The sequence below is a fragment of the Microtus ochrogaster genome, chromosome 1 (genome assembly GCF_000317375.1).
Source record: "Microtus ochrogaster isolate Prairie Vole_2 chromosome 1, MicOch1.0, whole genome shotgun sequence".
NCBI classification, from domain to species: Eukaryota; Metazoa; Chordata; class Mammalia; order Rodentia; family Cricetidae; genus Microtus; species Microtus ochrogaster.
Window position 1 is genome coordinate 59,948,109 of NC_022009.1, and position 26,330 is coordinate 59,974,438.

The window sequence follows — 26,330 nt, forward strand, 5'->3', positions numbered from 1 at the left end:
ATCTACATGTGCCTTCTCCAAAGGAGAGTAGACCCGTATCTACATGTGCCTTCTCCAAAGGCACAACATGGCACGTGTGCACACACGCACAGACACAAATAAGTAAATATAAAAACAATTTAAGTTAGGAATCAAAAAGAAACACAAATTATATAAATTGACTAGAACAAAGCAACAACGAAAAGACAAAAACAACAAAACCACCCTGAATCAGCCAATATGCTCATTTTAAAACATCATGAGGATAATTTTTAAAACTAATAAACAATACCTATGTTGGTTATTGTACAAGATGTAACACTCAATAGAAAACTAAGAAGTCAGAATTACTGAAGAGTCTCAACATACACAAGACAACGGTATTTTAGAAAGATTTGCTGAAGAGCTGGAAACAGCATCAAAACAAGAAAAACAAGAAAAGATTCTGTGCACTAAGACAGCAAGGAGAGAAAAGGATGGCACCATGCAGTGGGTAAGGATTGATCTTAAAACTCATGGCTTGGTCTCCGCTGTGAGCCTAGACCTCACTGGGGCAGGACTCCTGATCAACAGCTTCCCTTGAGTCCTGGACCCCACAAGGGGATCAGAAGTCCCAAACAACATCTGGAATACTAGGTTAGAAGTAAAATTATTTCTTCCTATAATATTTGTCATAAAATATTGCATAAATAAAATAAAAAGTTTAACCTTTTGAGTTTTAAATGAGTATATTAAGGAAATAGTCACTAAATAAAAACAGAGTCTATATGTATTATACAGCCAGTCAAAAACACCCTCAGTAATTGCTTAATCAAGATGTTCTATAACCCACAGAGTCAACTAAATGAGGCTTCCAATGCCCATTACATTGAAGAAAAGTGTACATCATTTTTAACATATGGTGGCATGTCCAATCCAGAGTGAATATCCATCGCCTTCTGGGTGTCACAGAAGAAGAGGCATAACGACCTTGCTCTGGTAGGATGCGGAAAATGTGCTTATAAAATATGCCAAGGGACAATACGCTTTCCACTCCGAAGAGGCTGTTGGTAAATCTTTTTTACGAGGGCACTATGAGGTGAATAATTAACACTTCCAAGTGAAAGTTGACTACCACCATATTTACTCAATGAATTGTTACAGCAGTTTTAACTCACAACAAAGTAACTATAATACTTTCAGCCATAGTAGTACTTCAACATAAATCTAGAATAAAAAAGATAATGAATTCAGTTCAAAACGTCTTCTCACAGACCAATGTTGGCGGCATTTTAAATATTAGCAAAACATGAAACAATATCAACATGAAATGTCCTTTCACAAAAAATGTTATGCAAATCTGCTAGGCAGGAAGAGGACTCTGTCTACCATAGGGTCTCCAAGTTGTTCACCTTAATCACAAGACTCACTGACTCACTGGGCCTCTACAGGTGGCCCCTGCAAAGGACCAGAGAGCACACTTGCCAGGCCACAGGTAATTCCAGAATTCCAGGGAGTTTCACGGCATGGCCAACGAACCCTTCCCCACCAGAGGAGACTATCGTAAGTACCAGATCTATCATCATCTTTCAGACAATTGCTCTGATATCCTCACACTATCCACAGGGCTGACTGTGCTGTACAGTAACATCTGTGGCTCCCATGTTATCTCGGATGATGAACAATGGTTTTTCTCTCAGTACTTGTCCATCTTTTTTGCTTTCATCACCAATTTAACCACCACAGGGTGGGCTGTTCACTCTCTGGAGTCAAGGTGATTCAAAGGGTTTCCCCTCTTCCCCGTTCCCCCATTTCTTTAATAAAGGCTGTACACGATCCCCTTGCCTAGAATGCTTCCAAGGACATAGAACATCAAAGAATATTATACTTTTATTCTCTCGCATTACCCTATACTCCATCCACAATGCAGTTTTGTGAGGCAGTATTAACTTATAGACGATAACCCCTAACTGCTAACATCCTAAATTAGAGACTACAACTCATTCCAAAATGGAGGCCTTCTTGAGTTGGGCTTGAGAAGTTGTTGTGGAAAAATTGTGCCATCATTTTCCAGAAAAGTAGAAAGTTGACCTGATTAGACACACAATATATTTAATAAGGTAGAAAAAAATCTGATTTTTTCATCATCTATTACTAATTTCATTTAATTAAAATTCATGGTTAAGTGGTAGCACTGAGGGTACATATGAATCTCCCTCGGATGGAGAAATAGAATGTATTTCATGGATGGACGGGGTGAAGGTGGGAATAGGAGAATGAGGTGGGGATAGGAGATGAGGTTGAGGGAGGAAACGTAGGGAAAGACAGAATTTAAGAGCATTGGGGGGTGATATGGAAACCTAGTGCAGTGGAAATCTCCAAAATTATATAAAGGTGATCTTAATAAAATAATCTCACAAATAATAAGGGAGATGAAGTCTCAACTGGCCTTTTTTTTTTTTTGTCATCAAATGAAGCTTTCATTTGTCCTGGCACTGAGTTATATCCAATTGACTTGTTGGCCAAAGTGGCTCTTTGGAAATCCCAAAACAACCAAAGATAATAGGTTGTTCTCCACAAACTGACAGAAAGTCTTGATTGCTGAAGTCAACACCCATATATCCCATTGCAGAGAGAGAGAGAGATCAAGCTAGTGCCTACACCCAACCTTCACCCCCTGGTATGAGAAGGTACTCTGCAGACTACCCGAATAGAAGCATAAATACTAACCCAGTCCCAAACCTTTTGATCTATAATGCTATGCTGTCTGCAAAGAATGCTAAAGCAATGGTGGCATAAAGCTTGTGGGAATAATCAACCAATATCTGGTCTGACCTAAGACCCACTCCACAAGATAGAACCCATACCTAGAACCACAGACTAGATAGCCCAGAGACCAAATAACACTGGTCTTTTTTAAAGCAGTGATAAAATAATTCCTAAAGATATTATGTTATTCTTATAGAAGAGTACCATATTCAGCCATCATGTGAGCAGCTCCCTCCTGACTCCTGGGCACAAATAAAGAGAGCCACAGCCAGACATTATGCAGAGAGAGAGAGATCTTGGAACACACAGCTCTAAACAATATGTCTTAATCAAATTCCTCCCCTCATAGTTCACAGAGCCCCAACGAAGAGGAGGCAGAAAGAGCATAAGAGACAGAGGGAATGGAGAACAAGTCTCTCTCTAAATCAAAGGGGCAAAGCTCATATGAACTCACAGAGACTGAAGCCACAAGCATGGGGCCTGCGTGGGTCTGTGTACATATGATAGCTGTCAGGTTAGTCTTTCTATTGGACTGGGCATGTAAATGAGGAGGATCTTTCTCCTGTCCACTTCTATGCGACAGCCTTTGTTTTATCTAATTATATTTTGTTTTGTTTTGTTGTTATCTCTTGGAAGACTATTCTTCTTTTTTATATTTATTTATTACGTATACAATATTCTGTCTGTATGTCTGCAGGCCAGAAGAGGGCAACAGACCCCGTTACAGATGGTTGTGAGCCACCATGTGGTTGCTGGGAATTGAACTCAGGTCCTTTGGAAGAGCAGGCAATGCTCTTAACCTCTGAGCCGTCTCTCCAGCCCCAGGAAGCCTATTCTTTTATAATGAAAGACAGAAAAGGGGTCAAATGGGAGGGCAGGTGGAGAGAACTTGAAGGATTAGAAGGAGGGGAAACTGCAATCAGGATATAACGCATGAGAAAAAAATCTATTTTTGGCTGGGTGGTGGTGGTACACACCTTTAATCCCAGCACTCAGGAGGCAGAGGCAGGAGGATCTCTGCGAGTTTGAGGCCTGATCAGCCTCATTCAGGACAGGCTTCAAAGCTACAGAGAAACCCTGTCTCAGAAAACAAACAAATCTATTTTCAATAAAAATTGAAAAATAGAAGCTAAAGTCATTTCTATGGCATAATTAGAAATAAATAAACTATTTTTGTATTTAGTGGAATATCATAGGTAAGCAAAAATAATGCAGAGTCTAGTAGTCTGGGAATCTACTTGGGTTAGGCACAAACACCTCTCTTCTAATAGTGAACATGCAGGCCAAGGCCACTATCTACACATGCAATGCACATATGTGCGCATGCGCACACACACACACACTCCTCTCTTTTTGTTTTGTCCTTTGAGGCAGGGTTTCTCCATGTAGCCCTAGCTGCCTTGGAACTCACTCTGTAGACCAGGCTGACCTCAAACTCAGACCCACCTGCCTCTGCCACACACCTGTCTCGAAAGCAAGCACTGAACAGTTTGTTAGAAACCTAGCTCTCCTTCACTGAGATACGCTCACAGCCATTCCTGAACGATGGGATAAGTTTCTTCTTCCTTTAATTGCCATAAAATAATCGTACTCTGCTAATGTCCAGATGCAAGAGTAAGAGGGTAAAATCCACCTTGAACTGATTTCTAATGCATGCAAAAAAAATGTATACTGTGTCCTCAAAGTGAACTTTTAGAGGAAATCCCCTATTTAGAATTTTAGGCCTATGCATAATTGGACATGCATATTTTAACATCATTATGAGAAGAGACACACACAGTAGAGAAATGGTTGTATAAATCAATCTGTCAAAATCAAAATAGAGAACCACCCAAAGTCTGCCCCTGGTAACCAAAATACTCCTCCGTGTTAACCCCATAAAGAAATCCCCAGTTAGTAATTGGAGAATGAGAGGAGGTTCCTTCACTCCTGTGGCTCTCAGTCAGTCTTGGCACTGCAGACCTTTCTAATCTGTATGGTTGTATTTTGATTAACATTTCTTTGCAGTCTGTGTGACTTTATTCATTTCTGAATAAGATGCCAAGGATCTAGAGTTACCTTGTCTAACTATCCCTGACCAACGATATAAACACACTGAAGATCTCACCCTTTGAGATTTATTTATTACTAAAACTTCTACTGTCTGGGAAAGAATCTGTCTTATAGTGACTGTACCATGTTAATTTGGCAGCACTCTTGGCATAGTTTTCAATCCTGAGTCACTACATGACAGCATGAACTCTAGTTGTGAGAACTTTCCGTGGTCTTCTAGGACAAAGGGAGATGTGAGTTCCGTGCCTAACTTCCGTGTGTCAAGACCAGACAGACTGCCCATCAGCCTTCCCCTGAACTCCTAGGGTCCTGCTGTGCCCTCCCATTCCAGATTCCCACAGGGCTTTATGCTCAGGGCTCCACAGAGGAGAAAATCTCTGCATCCTTCCTATCTTGTACAGGGCACTGGCTTTCAGACACTATAGTCTTCTCCGGCTCGAAGATGAGTAGACAGAAGGGGGTACATAATAAAGAATATACAGAGTGAAGTGTGTTTACACTGCACCCCGAGTCCCTTCGTCCTGCATGGGATCTTCTAAGAGTAAAGAGAATTGTATGACATTCCTTCCTATCAGAAGAACCATCTAAAAATGAAACCACTACTCTGCTTATCCTGAGAAGTCAGTTCCAAGCCTCCAAATTCTCACTCACGAGCACCTTCAGAATAAGCTTCCAATCTGAGGTTACTTCAGGTTGCCACAGCCAAGGGAATGCCAGGCTTAGCACTGGTCCGCAGATGTTCAGAGCTCTTCTGAGGAAAGCAGTATAGACTCCACACACAAGCGCTTTGTTTGCAGCCCAGTACAAAGTCCCCTGTATCCAAATTTTAATCCAGACAGGTCTTGCCAGATTTCTAATCTTGACAACGTGGTTATCTAAGGGGTGTCAGAGTCAACACACTTTGCTAAAACAAGAGAGAAAGGAAGGAGCTGCACTCAAATTAGAGAGGGTCTGAAAAATCTTTTACATCAAATTTCCAAATGAAAACTTTAGAAAATGTCAGAGACGCAGCAACAGTCCTTCAAAGTCAGTCTGACTACCAACCCCACCTGTGTGTGCCATCCACCTGCCAGGCCTCCTCCTTTAACACCAGGCCTTCTGTGGCAAACAGATCAAAATACTTTCATGAATGCTATTAGTGAAAGGGACACAAGTGAAAATCCATTTTAAACTTGTCAGTTAGCTCCTGCCTCGGTTCTCACTGGGGCAGTCGGGCAGCACCCACCACCGCATGCCAACTGTGTGGATAACACAATTTTCCTTTTCATGGATGCTTTAACAGTGCTTATTTCTCACTGGCATGACCAATCATTGGGGACAATTGATCTTTTAATAAATCTTTAAAGAGAAATCATTGCAAGTTCGGTTGTCCAGGAAAAAGTCCTATAAATCAGTCTATGGTAACCATGTTAGTTTGCCCTCCAGAGTACTCCATTTTGCTCACACCAAAATAACCCAAAATACACAAGTGTGCCCGAGGACTGACACAAAGCGGTTCAATACAAATTGATTCACACAACACCCCTAGTTGTAAAGAAGTGGTTCCCCTTATGAGACTAGACAGCAAGTGCTGAGTGTCCCGGTAAATGAGGAGAGGAAGGGATGGATCTATCAGGTCACTAAGCCTATACAGTGGCAATCTTTGATCCAGTTTAAATCCCAGACACAAAAGAGTTAAAGATGATTTCAACCAGGGCATCTGAATGGTCAGTACACAGATATGTGGTCAGAGAAGAGTCTAATGGTGTTTCCTTCCCACTTAGGAAAGAAGGCAGCGTCTTCTTACACAAAACAACCCCCTTCCAGGAGTGGAAGGCAGTTCTATGGAGACAGGAAACAGCAAACCAACCTTGGGGATGGGGCTGGGGCAGCGGTCCCTATTTGCAATGGGGAGCCTTGCATGCAAGTAATGTTCTTCAGAATAAGCTGGGGAAAATTGGCCTCTTTTCTCAAACTCTTAATCTGGGTTAATGCCTCAACTCTCATGCCCACATCGACTGCTTTGTGATTGTATTTACAAGTTCTGAAATGAGGGTTTGATTTCTCACCCATGACTATAAGAGCATGCTCCAAAGACCCTCAATCCCTCTGGTCTAAATGCTTTAAGATATGAGTTTCACTGACAGGTAGAATGTGGAAATGTTCTTGGCACAACTCCCTTCTCCCAAGTTCACAGTGCACACCAGCTCACTAGCAGTGTTCATTACTGGTACAGAAGACCACTGGAACAAATTCATATTCCAAACAGCATTTACCAATAGCCTACAAGAAGTACCTGGGAGAGTAATATTCAGGCAGGTAAAACAGGTGAGGAGGAAGAGAACATTCTCCTCGTTAAGTAGGAACCAAAGTAAAGAAGAAATAGAAAGAGGCTGCAGCTGGCCCAGGGGTGTAGCTCTGCATGTTCTCCCAGCATACATACTCAAGGCCCTGGCTTTGATCCCCACACAAACAACAGTTTAACAGCTTCATGCTGGGCTCCTTGCTTGTAATCTCCTTGCCCAGGGATTAGGAGCTCGCATGAGAGGGTAACCAGAAGATGCCCAGTTTTGCCTCAAGGTTTTTTGCTCATCTCATGTGGCTCTCATTTTGAACATTTGGTCAAGGCCGCAAAGCTTCTGGGTGAACTCGAAACTTTTCTTCCAGGAAGTTTCTTCAGCTTCTTTGCTTTCACCCTCCTCTGCTCTGTCCTGTCCTGTCCTCACTGTAAGAACATTCTCTGTGACATTTGTCTCCTATACACTGGGGTCTTGCTTCATTCTTGTAAAAGTAACATGAGGAGAGAGCTATGCTCTAAGGTCAGAAACATTGATCTTTAGTTCAAGAATGGGCAGAACTCTGTTGAATCAAAAAAAAAAGACACATTTTTTAAAAGTGTATAACCTTTCCCTGTCTATCAGGGATAAGCACACAGGAAGTACCCAGCACCTAACAGTGCGAAGCTAAAAATATAAGTCAGGGATTCAGGGAGGCAAATGTATGCATGGAGAATAGGTGGATACCCTGAGGACTGGCAAAGGAAAGCACATTGACAAACAGTTCTTAAAACAGCCCTATGAGCTTGGGCGTGGTGGCACACACCTTTAATGCCAGCTCCTGGGAGGCAGAGGCTGGCAGAATCTTTGTGAGTTCGAGGCTAGCCTGGTCTACAGAGTTAGGCCCAGGACAGGCTCCAAAGCTACACAAAGAGAAACTATGTCTTGAAAAACAAACAAACAAACAAAAGCCAGCCCTATGATAAGTTCAGGAACCCCAATGTGCTGGGCTGTGTCTGCAGAACTGTGTTTGTGCTTGGCAGAGTATGAGCAAGAAAGCAGTTATACAACCCTGGGGTACACAGGGCACTGGAAATGAGGGTTACATAATTCCCACTTCTTTTCTGGTATCAAACATAACTCTGAAGATCCTTACTTTAAGGACATTTGAGATTGTCCAAATCTTAATGGTTTAAGAAACACAAGAAACATGACACTGCATGTGGCATTCCCCTTATTTCTATGTGAATTTTCTTGGGAAGGAATGAATACTTAGAAATAATTATTGCTTGTTAAGAATTTCTGCCACACCTATCATATTAAATGGCGGCATTATTTATCAATTATGTTACTCTAAAGCTATCTTATTCCAGGAGAAAATTTCTCTCACAAAAACCTAGCTACTTCTTAATCTATCATTTAGGCAAATGTATGGTTCCTGTGGTAGTTGGTTAGCTTGGGTATTGGTCCTCACACTGCCAAAAGATTCTAAGTCAACTAGAGTGCAGGTGCCTTTCCAAAAGGAATGAAGACAGCAGCTCAAACACAAGACCCTCCAAAGTTGGAATGAACGGGAGGAGAATCAGGGCTTCCTCCATTTTATTTCTAGGCTCAAAGTCAAAACTGCTTGCGTCTTAGTAAACAAGCGGTCAGTGAGCTCTATCCTGGAGACAAACACAAGGGTACAGCTGACACACCTCTGAACAGCAGAGTTCTGGCCCCAGGACACAGAACCGACACAAGGGTACAGCTGACACACCCCTGAACAGCAGAGTTCTGGCCCCGAGGACACAGAACTGCATGTATTTTCAACAAAGAGTCTGGAAGTAAAAATAAATTATCTATTTCACACAAACTCAAGCCAAAAGGGGCAAAAAAAAAAAAAAATGTTTCAGCAAAGCAGCCCTGGCTCCTCTAGAACACTCTTCAAGGTGCTAGAGACTGTAATTAAATCGGGTGCTGGAAAGCGCTAAGCAGAGGAAAAGTGTTAATTAGTAAATTAGTCAGGATCCATTTTTAGACTAGAAAGGCTTTCTTTTACACTTTTAAACATTTACAAAACACAGTTTCTCGTTAAGGTGCAATTTGGAATATTTATGGAAACTTGATTTTTATGTTTTCTTCTAAATAATTCATATCACTTTTCATCCTGGGAGTTCTGAATATATTCCTCTCCACACACCACCCCAAGTTTCAAAAAAATGCAGAACCGTCTAAAATGAGCCATACATTACAAGGGAAACATAAATCCGGAAAGAGGAAGGGCCTTGCTGGCTGCTGCAACACACAACACAGAGGCCGCCGGGCGCCGAGGGGCTGCTGACGTCACAGGCCCTACCCACGAGCCCACCTGGCTCACTCGAGCATCTGAACTTCGCTCTTTGCCATCCTCCCACTCAGGACGTTCTGGCCACCCCTTTGCAATTCTATCACTGGTCCAGCTGCATCTTCTTTGGACCTCACAGTAACCTAAACAGACCGTCCCCCATCTGATCCACTGTCATAGGCCTAGCGCCGAATGGTTTTTCCATGAATGTATATTATCCTGAGTCCTTATCCCAAACACCTAAAAATCCTGGATAATTTTCAGAAAACCTTTGTAGAACTAAAAATCTCCATTCCAAAAGTAGTTCTTGTGAGTTACAGAAATTTAAAAGAACATTTTATCATATATATTCAGTTGAAAATGCATTCTTGTGAGTAACACATTGCTTTGGACTAATCAGATAAAGATGAAAGTCAAGAATTTTGCCAACAGTGTTTCTTTCTGGCATTACTCAGTTATGCCTTTCAGTTTAGCATATTGTATATGAAGGATATCTTGTTAAAACAACTGTTGAAGGCAAGACATGTCATATCATCTACACTCAGTACCCGGTGGGAACGCAAATGGCCCAGAGTCTATGCTAATATAATCTTCCTGCTCTTCCGTTAAACCACAACAAAATCGGTTTTTCAGTGGCATGAAACCCTTCATAGAAGCACCGTATTATCTATATGTCTCCCAGAAAGGAAAAACCTTACTCTGCAAGGATTAGGTGGAATCAATTTACAAAGGTAACAATTGTCAATAAATACCATGAAATAACTTGGTAAATAATTTGAATCTCCATCTATCAGCTCCTAGGTAGCCTTGGCTCTGGTTGATGGGATTAATAAATTGGCACCCATGGGAAAATAAAATCCTCAGCTAGGGACCCAGGTGGCCTTTCAGCAAGAAACTGTTTGCTCCCCAACACGGTCTCCCATGCTAGCCTCCGGCTTCCCAAGTTTCCTGTACGTATTTTCTTTGAGGTATATAAGCCTTATCACTTACTAGCTTCTGAGCATTGTAAATTATCCCCCTCACCAAAAAATAACCATACCCTGCATTTCTGCTTCATTTGGCTTTTTTTCTGTTTTGATTTTTGTATGATCGGAAGGAATGATAGAAATAAAAGCTATCAGGGGTTCAGGACCTCCCTCCCCCTTCGTGGGGTTTCAGTTCTAGTGACAGTTAGTATGTGTCACTTACACACTTTGTGTGATACTTTCATTGGTTGAATATAGTGAAGCGTCACAGTGACTATCATAGAAATAGTCACAGAACTTCTTTTAAATAGAATAATTTAAAAACGAAATTAAATCTTTAATACAATTCCATCTCTGAAACAATAAAATATCCATGTATCCAGGTTTTGTAATGTCAGAGCTTCTTAAACTAAGCAAAATACATGTCTATAGACTTGAAAATAGTTTGCTAAAGACATTCTAAATTCTTGGTTTTATTTTATTTTATTTTTTTGAGACAGGCTTTGTCTGTAGCTTTGGAGCCCGTCCTAGAACTATCTCTTGTAGACCAGATTGGCCTCAAACTCACAGAGATCTGCCCACCTCTGCCTCCTGAGTGCTGAGACTAAAGACACGTGCCACCACCATCAGGCCATACTAAATTCTTAACTGTAGCATTCATACACCATAACCTCCATTAACAAATATTACATGAGTTAATGTCTAAATAAGCACCCCCCCTTCACCAGCAAAGCTGCATGATATTTAGTGAAATTGATACAATTTTCAAAGCATTTTTATCAATTAAAAAGAGTGTCGACAAAACATGTCCCTTTACCTAACGGTTGCGGGCAGGTTGCCACAGACACCATGGCAAGCCAAGCAGGAGGACTGGGTATTGATCACAATTTTGTAGCATCAGCTTTATGAGCTGAGACCTGAGATGAGGAGAGTGTGTGGGGACACTCCTTAGCAACAAAACTCATAAGCAACTTCACAATAATAGATACGAAACAAGAAGCTCAACTGCCAACTAGTAAAGGGAAGGACATGTTTTGCAGTGACACAGGCTAAGACACTGAATCTGCTAAGGATAGAGTGATCCTGTCAGGACACTCACACTTGTGTTCTCTGATCAAAATGGGGAGCACCACAAAGATCCCCACAGTCCAGCTAACTTTGCAGAAATGGAACATTGAATAGAACAGTAAGTACAATATATATGAGCCTTGGTCACAAAAACATAAGATATTTTTGCCATGATTCCTACAAAATAAAAAAAGGTCCAAGTCAAGTGTCCCAATAATCAAAATGCTCATGGTAGAAGAGATATAAAAAAAAAAAAAAACACAGAGAAACCCTGTCTCGAAAAACCAAAAAAAAAAAAAAAAAAAAAAAAAGGAAAAAAGGGAAAAAAAACCCAACTTCCTACGTAATGGAACATTTCTCAACTGGGGCTTGTAGTTTGAAGAAGAAAATAAAATGCAATACTTTAATTACACGTTTTAAGACAATGATTAAAGTGAGATTTGCTTCCTTCACCTAGATAGAAGAAATGCGATAACGAGAGTGAATCCTAGTGCCCACAGCCACATTACAGAAGAATTTTATGATACGTACTCCCCGTCTTGTGGTGGTTCTCAAACAACGCACACAGACTGCGCACGCTCATTCCATCATAAGCAAACCCCGATACAGAGCTTTCTTCTTCAGCCAGTGCGAAAACTACTGTGTTTTCCTGTGCATGCAGCAAAGTATTTCACAGACGGAACTGAAGCTTGATGACCTGCAGCTCCCACCTCCCCTGTCCTGTTAATGTGCACTTGTTGCTTATGTGTAGCCGAAATTAAATGTTTATCATGACTTACAATGATCAATCCATTGGTAAACCATTCTGGCTGCCCAGCAAGGTCCCCTGAGTTATTTCTGGTGCTCGCTCAATACAGTTAAGATTGTTCTCTGAATGAATCCTGCCGAGGAAGTTGTCCCCCTATAAACCCAGCCACCACACAGGACCACGAAGAGCAGCTCGCAAACTCTCGGGTTGCCAATCACTTTCATGATACGCAATGATCCCTCTACCCAGGCACGCAGGAGCCTTCAGTAAAAGTCTTGAAGAAGTCTATCCTTGCAGACAGAAGCCTGATGCAGTCACCTGGCTTCGCAATTATCATCCAACCTTTCAGCTGGCCTCCTTCCACATGCCACAGAAACAGAAACTAGAATATCCCACATATTCCATTCTTCTTTGCCACCATCATATTGGTAGATTGAAAATGCATGCAAGGCCAAGTCCGAATTCCTTACTTTGTCATCAAGGTTGCAGCAACCTTATTCCGGAGTTGAACCTAAATAAGAAGCTGTCTTTCCAGCCTCTAGTTTTACACACAAACATAGCTCATTCATCCATCCCTCAAGGTCAGCTTCAAGACTTTCTTTCTTGAAGAATTCTTTCTAATTTCCCCACAATGACAGATGTGGTCTTTCTAGACATGTGGAGAATTGTAAGATCTCGATCGCTCTTAAAATACTTCCCAAGTCCTGCGTTGTCTCAAAACCATTTGTCACCCCTCGGTCCCAATTATGTTCCTTTTACAGGTCACTGTGTGTCCTCATATTGTCTGCCCCTCTTGGGTGCAAACCAGTCCCATGCTATAGAAATTCAGGATTCCTGTTCATTGCCAAGCACTGAGAAGCTAGAGCAATGCCTAGTGTCCCGTAGGCAGTCACTAAATAATCACGGATCAATAACAGTTACATGTCATTTTCCCCAGCTGTCTGCAGCTTAAGACCTGAGCTACCTACAGCATCCCCAAACAGGTAAGGATTTAATAATAAAGTACAAATAATAAATATTCATGTCTGAAGGGACACAACTAGCCTCCAAAACAGTGACAATCAATCCCACTTTACCCAACTACAGAATTACTATATAGTCCAGTGAGTAAAATGGACATTAAAAGCCAGTAATGGTGTCACCATAATTTAATTCTTATCTAACTTGTTTCTTTTTCCTGTTAGAATATAAGAGCTACATCATATTTTGTTTAAATTGTAGAAATTGGAGAGCTTTACACTTTAATTCATAACCTATTCTACCATAAGAAAATGCAGATCACAAATAAGTCTACACAAATTGATAAGGAGCTTGTCCCAGAGACAGAGGAGGCAATGAGTTCATTATAAATACCTGTCCAGAGACTAAAGGCTCAAGAGCACTAGTCTCTGCTGCCTACCAGACCAAGTGTACACCTGCAAAATCCACCCGACCCACAGCATCCTCTGCTAGTACAGCAGCAAACACGGATTTGAGCCAAACGGTGCCCATGCTTTGCATTGCGATAAAACACCATTCAAGGTTAGGATGAGTCAACTGAAGTCCATGTTCACTTGGAACTTAATTCAAATTGAATTCTGCATCCCTCGGGGGAAAGCATGAGCACTGTAGCACAGCGACACAGCAGAGCATGGCTCCCTAGCAAACAGGCCATCGGGGCGTTTCCAGTGCAATAATTTCACCTTTGGCAGCTAACGTGTTTTAATGTCAGCTTTATCTAGATTTGGAAATAGACTACAATGATTTCCATACTTATTCTGTTCCTTATGGGAAGTTAAATCTAGGGCTTCACACATGCTAGGATACCCCTCTATGACTAAACTACAGGCCTAGCTTTATAGAGTGATTTTGAACATCCTGCTTTGTAGTTAACTTGTATAACTGAGATCAATTTCTAGTGAGAACTCTTTCCTTTCTTAGGGGTAGTGCTTTACCCACTAACGATTGAAGGCAAGAATATTAATGTCTGGCACTGCTCATTAAAAGGAAAAGTGAGACATTTTTGAAGGTTCCAAAACAGAACACAGTCTTCAGACATTTGATAGAAACATGAATGTATAGCCCCATTAGTAACTTCGTATTTTGGTTTTATTCAAATAATTTTTAGAATGAAATATATATATATATATATATAATACATATATATGTGTTGACTAAGTTACACAGATCTAACACTTAAATCACACATAAAATTAAGACATCATTCAGTAGACTATAAAGAGATTGTGTACTTTTACAGTTTGTATGTGCTAAAAAACAACCTTGGCATTTATCCACCTAATTAAATAAACTAAAAACCACTATAATTACAGTGAAAGAATCATAAAATTCCTATCCATTACCTAATTCTTTAAATGTACAAAAGTTGTGGCTTTCCACTGTTGGTTGTTTTATTTTTAATTATCACATATAATTTTATGAATGTTTCTATAGCTCAATATGACTTAAAGTCACATCTAAAAATTTTATGCTGCAAAGCTTAGCTTATGAAAATTTTTAGAATGGCCTTTTGAACCAGTTGCTAGAATTTACTGAGCATGCTCACATTCTCTCTTTGTCTTATGACCACGCAAGTGTAGGTCTAGAAGGGCTTCCTATTCAACAATTCCATGTCTTTTGACCAAATTTTATCCTATTCTTTTATGGATACTCAAAATATTAATTACTAATGATGATCATAATATTGTTCCTAAAGATAATAAACCACTAATGTATCAAGTGGTTGAACAGGTTGGGTCAGATTCACTCGACAGCAAGTCAACAATGGGCATTTCTGGGTGCGTATGCCACATAAGTAAGCTTTGCTACAACAGGTAGCAAAGAAGAAACTTAGGAAAATATACAGGGGCTGAAATTACTTCTTTCAAACACACACTAAAACCAAAAGTTCACTCTCCAACTGCCATAACTCTATTACATAGTAGAGAAAGACATAAGAGAGCATACATACTTTTACAGACTTCACAATATTATCATAAATCTGCTTTAATATATCTATACACCACCGAGTACATTTTGATCATACTTGGTCAAATACTTTCTCACTAAGAATGTTGCCTTCATGCTATGATAAGGAAAAAAAAAACAACAAGCATCAGATTTTCCCCTGGCTTCTGCTGTACCTAGTCAAAGACCACATGAATGCAACCCGAGGAATAGAAAAAAAAAATACAACCCCAACTTTCCAACTTGGCCTGATAATTTGACCCTCACACCACTTACTATGTCCATGAGTGATGGAACTGTTCAGAATTCACACTACTTTCAAGTAAAGATGCACAAAGTTAACCCAATAGCATCCTTGTTCAGTATCTGCCTGCCCCTCCTTGGCAGCCACTGCCTGCTTGCATGGTCATGTAGGATGTATGAAATGGGTCCAGGAATACTGAGCTCAGACAGACTTTGAGGGCCTCCCTCATCCGCTGCTCTTCAAACCCCTCTGTTGCTAAGAGCCTGCCCAAGTTCCAGAGCAAGAATGCATGTGCCTTCCTAGATTGGAAGCCAAATAAGTTGATGATAAGAGGGATAAAAGCAACAACAACCATGTTCAAATAAAGAGGAAAAAATGAACAAGAAGAAGGAAGATATTAGGTATCGAAGTATAAACATGGAGGGGAAAATAGTAATTTCCTGTGTGGGGACAAAAAAATATTATTCCCTCTTTGATGTGATCTCATTGCTTTTATGTACTAGGAAAGTCATATCTAACCTGAAAATTATTTTTCTCATTTTAATACACATTCAACATTTTAAGCTAAAAATAAGAAAACACTAATATTTTTTATGTATCAGGTATTTGAATACTGTTTGCCAGTCTGTCAATCAAATGTAGCCAGAAAGGCTGCTGACCAGCCTCCATGTCCATCAGCAGCAGGAAGCAGGTAGCAAGACAGATCACGGTGCAACTGGTTACTTTTCCTACCATGGGTAAGAGAGCAGGGTTTACTGCAGGAGCTTGCTCACACACCATCCATGTGTCTCAATGGGCTTGGGATGTGGATGGCTAAGCGTGGCGGGGGGGGGGGATCACTCCACATGTAAGCGTATCTTTTAACTCATTTTTCCCTGAGTACCTTCTTAGGAACAGAAGGCAGTACATGCCAGTTACAGTTCTGAGGAGTTTGTCTTTAGTCGTGTGTGAGGTCCCACAGGAAACCTGAGAGGACTACAAGAAAACAGATAAGCTGACAGGGTGTGCAACATGTTCAAGATTAATCAGAAAACATGGAATAGAACTTGGGCTTTCTGTGCCATGTCTCTCAACAGAACGTGAATAGTCACCGACAGTCTGTGATACCCAGCTGCATTCAGGCCTCAGAGAAACAAGGCCCTTCCGAGGGGACTTTCAAAGACTAAAGGATGACTGAATGATGCAACCGTATTACTCATACACACCCTATGAGCATCCAACTCTTCAAAGCTGGGTTATAGCTCATCTCTAGAAGACTAAATTTGCATACAAGTGATTGAATGCTGCATATATGTAAGAGAATAAACGCTTCGCTGGGATTTAAACTTGGATTTGATGTTGACTTAACTCTTCCTCCACATTCCTCATCTCACCTATCAGGAAATCAACTCTAGCTTCCAAGTGCCCTTCCTAGTCATGGTTTCACACGCCTTTAATCCTGCTTGGGAGGCAGAGGCAGGCAGAGCTCTGAGTTCAAGTCTAGCTTGGTCTAAATAATGAATTCTAGGTCAAGTCTGTATAGTAAGACTCTGTCTCAAAAGACAAAAATAAAATGAAATAAAATAAATAAAAACAGAAATGAATACAGTCAGTGTCAGGCCAGCCAAAGCTATATAGTAAGACTTTGTATCAAAAAAAAAAAAAAAATCACAGCCCAAGTTCTTCCCTTCGGTTCTACTATACTTGCAGTGTGACCACTGAAGCTATGACTGGAGCCTTTTTATCCAGGTCCCTGTCCTCATCATTGTCCTCTGAGATGAATGCTCAGCTAGCAGTCAGGCTGAAGGAGATCGCAAGGCCTTCTGAGGCCTGCCGGCTTTCCGTGAACTAGCTACCGCTGGCCTCGCTTGTTTATCCATTGCACACCAACTCCTCAGCCATCAGCACACCAGCAAGGCTTGAGCTTTGGAGTTTTCACACAAGTGTTCATCGTATCCGGAGTGTTTTATCTGGGCTAGCTAAATGCCCACCTCAGTCATTTCCTTATAGTGGTTGACCAGATATCAGCTTCCTAATGAGGCCAAGCCACCCTTCCTCCGGAAGTTCTAACTTGCCCCTGACGCCTGTTTTTGTTCCCCCGCACTGACCACCACCTAACACACCCCCTTCCCCTTCATCCTTCATGCCTGCTGCTTACTGCCTGGGCCAGCGCTACCACATATGAGCACTAAGGCTACGAGTCTTTGTTCACTGGGGTACCCCAAACAGCAGTTCCTTCTTATTGCAAGCACCCAGCTAACAGGCCAGTTTAAGAGAAGAGAGGAACCACTGGGAACAGAATTAGAGAGGTGTCACAGAGGAGGAATTCATCAGGTTGCCTCTTATTCGCTATATGAACTAGTGAATGGATTTCTCTGAGCCTTCGTGTCCCCCAAGTACAAAATCAGAATGTTGCCTACTTTAAGTAGCACAAGTTTTCAATTGCGAAAACTCCCGGAGACCAGCGAGTGCTCAGTTTGCACATGCTGATCTCTGTCCTCCCATCAGCCTCGTCTACCAGCTCATGTGGAAAACCAGCCAACATAGGCCCAAAGGGTGGTGAAATTGTCACGCCACTTCAGGGTGCCTTGCTGACCTCCCCAACGCCTCCAGAAGGACCACCCTGGCCTCGGGAATATGTGCGGTTTCAGTGGGTGCCGCCTGGAGATGAACTCAGCCAGAGCCACCCCCTTTCTAGGTCCAGGAGCCTCTCCCTCTGAGGGCTACAGGGCTCAGGCTCATGCCTGTGTTCTACAGATCTCTCCTCAACAAACACAAATCCCAGTCAAAATGCTCTTGGTGCAAGTGAGCCAAACTTGCCTATTACTTAAGAACCGGCTGGTCATAATTTTAGTTTCCTAGTTCTCTTTCCTGAAGCTTTTCACAAGAAAATACACATTTTTAAATATACTATTTTAAAAGCTCAGAATTCTTCACTCCTTCCAAACTTATACATTGTTACTAACTCTGGGAAAGTAGAATTCAGGGAAAAGAAACAAGCAAGCAATCTCTCTCTCTTCCTCTTCTTCTCCCCCTACCCTGCACCCCCCTCCCCGTGTGTGTGTGTGTGTGTGTGTGTGTGTGTGTGTGTGTGTGTGTGTGTGTGTGTGTGGTCTTGCTGAAGAATTTAAACCATATTCTCCAAGAGCTCCAGAACACCTGTCAGCTCACCATCGGTGGATGCCACTCCAACACCCCCTTACAGAAGTGCAAGGGACCACCATTGAGAACTGCCACTTCCGTGGACATAGACTGCACACTGAAGACACCTGGAAAGTTTCTTCAGGGGACGAGAATCTGAGCGGCTGCACGTGTCCCCCGTGTTCACCATCAGGAAGGCCCCCAGGAGAGCATGCTGATTTGATTTCCCAGAGCAAAGAGCCTCTGCCATTGGACAAAAAGCTCTCTTCACCAGGACACCCAAATGCCCCCAACACACACGACAGGTGCCACGTTGTGCCCCATGGTGCCATGCTAACTCAATTCTGCCCTTACAATGGTTCTCTGAATGGAGCTGAGAGAGGAGTCGTTCAAAAATGCCGTTTGTGTGCATTCGAGTCTCAAGGTGGGGCGGCATCGGGCTGCGCTTACCCAGAGGTGTCCCTGACAGGCAATCTTCAGAGAAATGACACTCTGATGAGAGGTAACTCAGTGGAAGTGCTTAAGTGAAGCAGCCACAATGGCCAGCTAGAGAAGCAGGCCTCTCCTCATCAGTGACGCACAGGGGCCCAAAGACGGAGGCCTAGGGTGCTGAGGGAGAGAGAGGGGAAATTACTTCTTCCAACACTGCAGTGAGGGTCCTTTTGGTGACATGAACCTCAAGCACTCAAAGGATTCTCCGTGCCAGGTTGTCCTCTTGTTTAATGGTTGCTGCCTTTTAAGCTACGACTATTCTCGTCAGCAGCCAGCAGCTAGGCCACAAAAGCCGCAGGCAGCCTGGGGAAATTCTGTTCCCTCAGGCACCAAGTCTTTCAGAGCTACTAAGAGAACTTATCTAAACCTCTGTCCCCACTGAAGAACTCACGATTTAAAGAGGGAGGTAGAGTCCTGCTTCCCAGAGAGGCTGAACAACAAACAGTTCACCTAGCTCACCTCCTCAGTCTCCCAAGAAGTCCTCGTGCTTTTTCTCGTGCCTCCTTATAAACCGTTCTCCACCTGGCTCCTCCCTACAAGTTCCAGTCAGCTAGTCGCTGACGCAATCTCCAGACTGCAGGTACATTTAACTTAACCAAACACATATTTGCATTGTTAAACAAATGTTCCAGTGCATAAACAAAAGTAACACACCTTAAAATAATATTCTACAACAGTGCCGTGGACTTCACAGAGATCTCAGATTTGCCCGTGGAAAGCTACCAAAGCAACCTTCTTCACCTGACGGTGTGAGCCCTGACCCTCAGAGCACCCGGCCCTCTCCTTGCTTGGAGAACCAGACATAACTGTCTCAACACACGATACAGAGCTGGCAGGCGGGAGAATGGGTCCCTGCGGAGCACAACCCTGTCTCATACCTCAGCAGCTGCTTCTCCTACGCGTGTGTATCTGGATCCTAAAAGGGTAAGCGTCCCTAGACCTGCCCGCCACACCCTTCTAGCATCCTGCTCAGCCTCTTACTTGCATGATTTCCATATTTCAACACTGTCCTATCGCTAGTTAAAAATGATACTGAGCTGCTAAAGCAACTTTTTTTCTGCTGCTATAAATCTTCTCACTAATCAGTTTATCTCTGTCTGCTCCTTGCAAGAGGAATCTAAAGGTTCCCCCCAAAATTTCAAAATATAGACAGAAGCTACACCAGAAAAAGTATCTCTGTCCTAGCAGAAAAAAAAATCTCTGCTGAAGGTAGCTCCATGTAGAAGCTCACCGCATAGCCTCTAGCTTCCCCTGAAAAGTTGGCTCCAGAAACTTCCCAGCTGATCCATTTGGGGGTTCTTGCACAAGAACATACCCACAAATGCCCATGGATAGCTGCCTACAAAGAGGACAAGCAGATAAACGCAATGATACTAAAAACAGCACGGGCAGACTCCAGATTACTTGTGGCCACTATCTTTGAGTCTTACAGATACAAACAGCAGTGACGGCATCTCTTCTCTTACCTGCTGCGGGACCAAAGCACATTGCTTCTCTGTTTAAAAAGAATTATTCCAAGAGAAAAGGAAAAAGTACAGGGAAAAGGAAGATTCACTAGATGACTGTGGGGCAAGAATCAAGCCAGATCCATGTTCAGCCACCTGCAGCAGTGACTAAGTGCTGCCTACCACATGTGCTCATGATCGCAAGATGAGCAGCTCCTAATGACAGAAGGAACGCAATTCTCTGCACTCTGAGCTAAGCCCAAAGAGTCACTAAAAGATGTGCCCACCATACACATGTGATGGAAAGGAAAGGATGATGTGATGGTGAACACAGCTTACTACAACCGTAGTTCACACAAAATTATAAATTCCCAGTTACGGTTCCAGTCCGAATGCAGGCACGCTGGTCTAGCTGCTGGTCTCTGGGACTGCTGGTTGGTGATGTGACTCTGAGCAGTCAACAGGGTCTTTAAGCGGCTCGCTGGAGCACCATTCCTCCCTTCAGGCCATGATCTCTACTTTCTGCTCTCGAGTTTGCAGGGTTCTACATCCTGCAGCTGCGTCCCTAACGAATTATTCTTTAAAATGTAAGTCGTCGGTTCTCCCATAATGAAAATGTACACTCCAGTGAAGGCAGTTAATATACTTCATTCTAAATCTCACTGCTGTTCCTCCATGTTCTGTTCTCTGGTATGTGAACACCTTAAATTATGAGTGGTCCAGGACAGAGAGGTTCGCACAGGACTCCTTAGGCAGGAGAAGCCGTCACTCAGGGGAGGCTCTGAACTGATTTCATTTTCCATGATGCTTGCAGGTCAAAACTTCTTGAAACAAACACCAGTAGAATTTCATGGACTTCCTTCCAAAGCATGCTAAATAAGCTTCAAAGCCCCAAGCAGATGAAGCTATGGACCCCTTGTCAGCCTCCTTCCAACCTCCCCCCGTCTAGTTCCTCACACCATGCGACGCTTCTGCCCCTGTGCTCCTCCAAGTCTTCAGCCCCACACCTTAGCTCTCTCTTCTTCAACAGCCTCAACTCCTTCTACCCTTTGTCTGCACTCCCATGGCTGCTTTGTGAAACGTGTAACTGCCTTTCACCCCAAATCACCACCAAAGGCACCTCTCCGCGAGGTGGGGCCTTGGAGCACCCTGGCTACAAAGGTCAGTGTTTAACATGTAGATTCTAGGGGGCTCTGAACAAATCCATTCTCTATTTCTAACTCGTTTTGATTCTCTGCTGGGCTCTGCTTCAAACACAACTGGCATATGTTAGTGTAACATAAAGGGAAAGATCATATAGCAACAACCAATCAATCAAGCTAAAGACTTGGCCACCCCCTCAGCACAAGTGACCGACTCCTGCCAGCAGCTGGTGAGGCACATACACTTTGTACTCCTTCCCTGGACTGGCACGTGACAGTAGTGAACACCCAGCCACAACACAGCCGATATGACTGTGGGCCCTTCTTCTCCTCACGGGCCCTGTCAATTTCTTCCCATTGCCAGACACAATACTTCTTGGCCAAGACCAGGCATAACACAGTACTGGTTAGAACACCTGCATTCTAAGTTTGTCGTTTTGGAGAAGAAAAATTTGCTTCTTTAGATTTACTCACTGTGAAATAGAGTCCTGGTTAGACAGCTTGGGCGGTAACGGGAATTTACCACCCAAGCCTGGGACCTGAGCTGGAGTCACAGAGAACCACATGATAGGAGGAGAGAACTGTCTCTGGCTCCTCAAGTGCATCATGGCACATGTGCACTCCCCAAACCTACTAAATAGACAACGTTTTTAATGCAGAGTTCTGAGGACAGGAGTACCACAAGTTAACACTGGGTCTGCCATGAGGTGTGCAGAGAGTAGCTCGCTGCGGAAGAGACAGTCTTTTGAAGTCCTAAGCAGATAGACAAGCAGAGTGAAACTCCTAAAGAAGGGAGAGGGACTGGGACAAAGTAGAAAGTTAGAAAACACACCTTCTACTCTTCCATAACCCTCTTGCTCTAGGCAACAGAAGTTCAAGGCTAATGCAAACACATTCACAATGGGGCACTCACTTTTAACTGCACTTCTGAGCCAAGGTCCTCCTGATGGGACCTTTGCATTTCACAGGAGTCTTGCAGGACCTGCTGCAATGCAGCACAGGCCTTCAGGCAAGGTTGGTGATGGATGGCAGTCCCTGCAGACTCAGTCTTTCTAGTGCGGGGGCAATGACTATCCTTGAACACCGTCTAAAGGATATCCTACTTTATTGCAAATCCCTCAGCAATAGGGCCCAACTCTAGGTTGAATTGTAGCTTAACCTCTGGAGTGCCTATGTCTCAGTCCAAATTAGTTAATCTACTGCTACTACTACATTTTTTTTTCAGTGCTAGAGATCAGATCAGGGTTTTGTATATGCTAGGTGATCAGTCTGCCACTGAACTATACACACACACACATACACACACTTTTGACATATGGGGGCCAGAGGTGGACATCTGATAACTTTCCCTATTGCTCTCCACCTTGTCTTTGAAGGCACGGTTTCTCCCTTGATCTAGAGATCATTGGTTAGCTAGACTGACCAGCCAGTGTGTTCCAGAGATCCATCTGTCTTTACCTCCTCCCACCCCAGCCTGAGGTCTCACACACACACACACACACACACACACACACACACACACACACACCATGACACCGCACCTCTCTCTTTATATGGATGCTGGTTAGGCCCTCGGGCTTGAGTATCAGATGAATTAATGGCTGAACCATCTTCTCATTCCCAGCTTCTACCCTCTGTAATAGGATCAAGCTGTACAGCTCAAGTTAGCCTGTAATGCATTATCTTCCTGCCTTAGTTTCTCTAGTGATGGAAGCACAAGCGTGTGCCTCCACACCTGGCTCAAATAATCTTGATACCTATAGGATCATTACCACAGTGCCTTCTCCTGTTGGTGATTGTTTCATAAGCCACATATTTTCCTGTTCTCATTTAAACCCAAAACAAGGCCCTGTGAGTTGGTCCAGCGGGTGGAAGCCCTCGCCACCACACCTGAAGACCTGAATTGGAGCCTTGAGACCCACAGGATGGAAGACGCAGCAGCTGCCATAGCTGTCAGTCTCTGCCTTTCACAATTGTGCTGTGGCATGCTCCTCCAACAAATGCAATACATAAAGAAATTTAATGGAATAACGATTTTCATATATCTTTTTAATTCCTTATTTTACTTTACATTTTTTGAATTTACTGGCTTTTTAAGAAATTTATACGATACATTTTATCATAGTCTTTCTCTCCCAACTCCTCGCAGATAAACAAATAAAAACTGTCATTTTCCCTTTTCTGATTGTCTACATTGCTTTTACTTTTACATTTTAAAGATGAAAATTAAACCCTGTCTTAATTTTGAAAGAAGACTGGCACAAACCCAATCAAATCCAGTAATTTATAAATGAGTTTGCTAAAATGAAGGCATATTATTGTAATCCATTAAGGCAGTTAAAAATAGTAGGTATTTTCAATAATAAATAGAGCTGCAGAAGCAGTTAATCACAGGCTTTATGGCTATATTTGCTTAATCTTTTTAATATTATTGAAATGGCCTAGCCATTGGAAAACTCCCAAGTAAAATCTAAATACAATAGAAAGTCACAATCAATACAGAACCACAGGCTAACGCCGGAAGGGTTCTGAGTAATGCCATGCTGCTGAGGGCTGAGCAACCTGCAGCATTTTCCAGTTGGTGTGGGCCAATACTTTCTCCAATCCCACCAGTCTAATAAGAGGTGGATGCAAGTGGACCCCACACCCCGGAATATGATAGACAGATGGGGTAGCCTGAGGCCTTTCCAATCTACTGTACCCTGGATGTAGAATGATCCAGGCCCATGAGTTCTATTTACAGTTATCTACCTGGTCCTGTCCGACAGTATTTCTTGTTCTTTGGGGGATGTGAAATGCATTAGTGGACGCATTTTCCCATTCAGCACATACATGTGCAGTCGAGTCAAGGCACGCAGGGGGTAGAAGCAAGACAGAAGTGCCAACAAATAAACACTTGCTGACTTACAGTGCATGAAAACATTCTCTTCTCGCTCACCTTATCACTACATTGAACCCACCCCTTCTCTTTGGGTTGTGACCTGGAGTTCAAGAAAACATTTCAACAGCACAGACAACAGACTCACTGAAGACAGGATTCTACGTCATCTGCCTGAGCGCTTACCATGCCTGGCAGTAATTATAAAGATCCAAGGAGGCAAAGGCATTTTCCCACATATCCAAGAATTATAGTTGCTAAATGATGCCTCGAAGCAAGTGGATAATTCATGCCAATCAAATCAGGGTGGTAAATACTTGACACTAAAAGCTAGACAGTCTTCCAAGACAGCTACTCCTTCACCAGAACTAACAATGGGTTCTTTAGAAACTTGTCTTTTCCTACCACAAAGGAAAGTCTAGCCCTTTGCTCAACAAGGTATTGGGTCCTTGTCTGCCTAGGAAGCAGATATGAGTGATCACCATTTCCCTACTCCTGGTAACATTCCCTCACTGCACTGAAAGATGCCATGGTTCCTACGAAACAGCGGAAGAGCCGAGCTATGTAAATACTGTTAGGAAATAGATCAAATAGACGTAGTCTCTGTAACATACACTGACGCCAGCTTCCTAAGAGCCAGAGATGCTAAAGAGGTGACCCCGGAAAATAAGGTCTGAATCCAGTCACTCCCCATCAGCACGCGCACACGCAGCATGCTCTTTACAGGTGCTGTGGAATGCACACTCCCGTTACCACATTACCAGACAATACAGTTAAGCATTCTCACTACCCACCCCCATTAATCATCTCAGTGACAGAGCCCCCATTGAACATCATGGGGATTTCCTCCCCTTCTTCATCATTTATTTGCCAATATTTCCTTGTTATGAATATCCCCCAAGTGACTATCCCCAGCCGTCACAGCTGTGCTCCTACTGCATCTACCTCGCCGGCAGATAACAACAACTCTCAAAACAACAACAACAAAAGTCCCCGGAGATGATTCCTAGGGTGAAAGGAGAGGCCTTACCATAAACTAAATCACGCATGGCCCACGGTGCTCCTCAGTCACTGACCAGCCTCTGCCTCGAAGCAGATGGCGATTTCAGACAAGGGAAGCAGGCTTAATTACAAATGAACAATAGCTGACTGCTGGGCGCCATTATTTGAAGGGTCAACAATCAATTGGTGCTTTAGTACATCCTTGAAGGACTGCTTCCTATACAACAAAAGGCTTCTTCGAAATATCCATATACCGCAAGAGAACTACACCTCACCAACAAACTACAGAAGCCTAGCCACGAGACTCAAGTAATCACGGGGAGGAGGCACAGAATGGAAAATAATATTTCACTGTGGTTACACCAATTCAATCAATAAATAAAGCCAGAGATGAAGCATGGTAAATATGGACCCATGCAGTCATCATCAAACACTGTTTGAAGTCACAAAGGCAAGGGACCCACTGTGTGTGTCAGTTCCCGGCCTTCCCAGCCTCCAGCATTTCCCAATTGTCTTAAACATGGACACCATGAAAGAAGATGCTCCACCGCCAGGTGCAGGAATAGGTGGGAGCGAAGCTCACCAACTTGTACTCAGAAATTTTAGGGAGGGAGCTCTATTCTTTCCAAAACTGACACTCTTCTCCAAAACGATACAAAGACAAAATCCTGGCACCATATATTTGCAAAGCATGCCGGGACTAATGCCTTCCGAGCAACCATGTGAACGTTACTTTACCTTTCGACAGAGAAAACCGATGTTAATCTCTCTTCAACCAATATTCCATAATTGCTTTTAAAAAGCATATATTTTTATTCTTTTTCAGAAGACTCTTTGCTGTACCATTTCAGGGGGAGAACAAAAAAAAATAAAAAAACAGAACACAACTTCCTTCTGAGCCAAAGCCACAGAAATCAAAT

General features: G+C 42.8%; 1 protein-coding gene across 4 annotated transcripts in view; it reads right to left on the reverse strand.

The window, feature by feature from the left end:
• Npas3 (neuronal PAS domain protein 3) overlaps positions 1-26,330 on the reverse strand; it is an 817,920-nt gene that overhangs the window by 681,954 nt on the left and 109,636 nt on the right. The gene's annotated exons all lie outside the window — the stretch shown is intronic.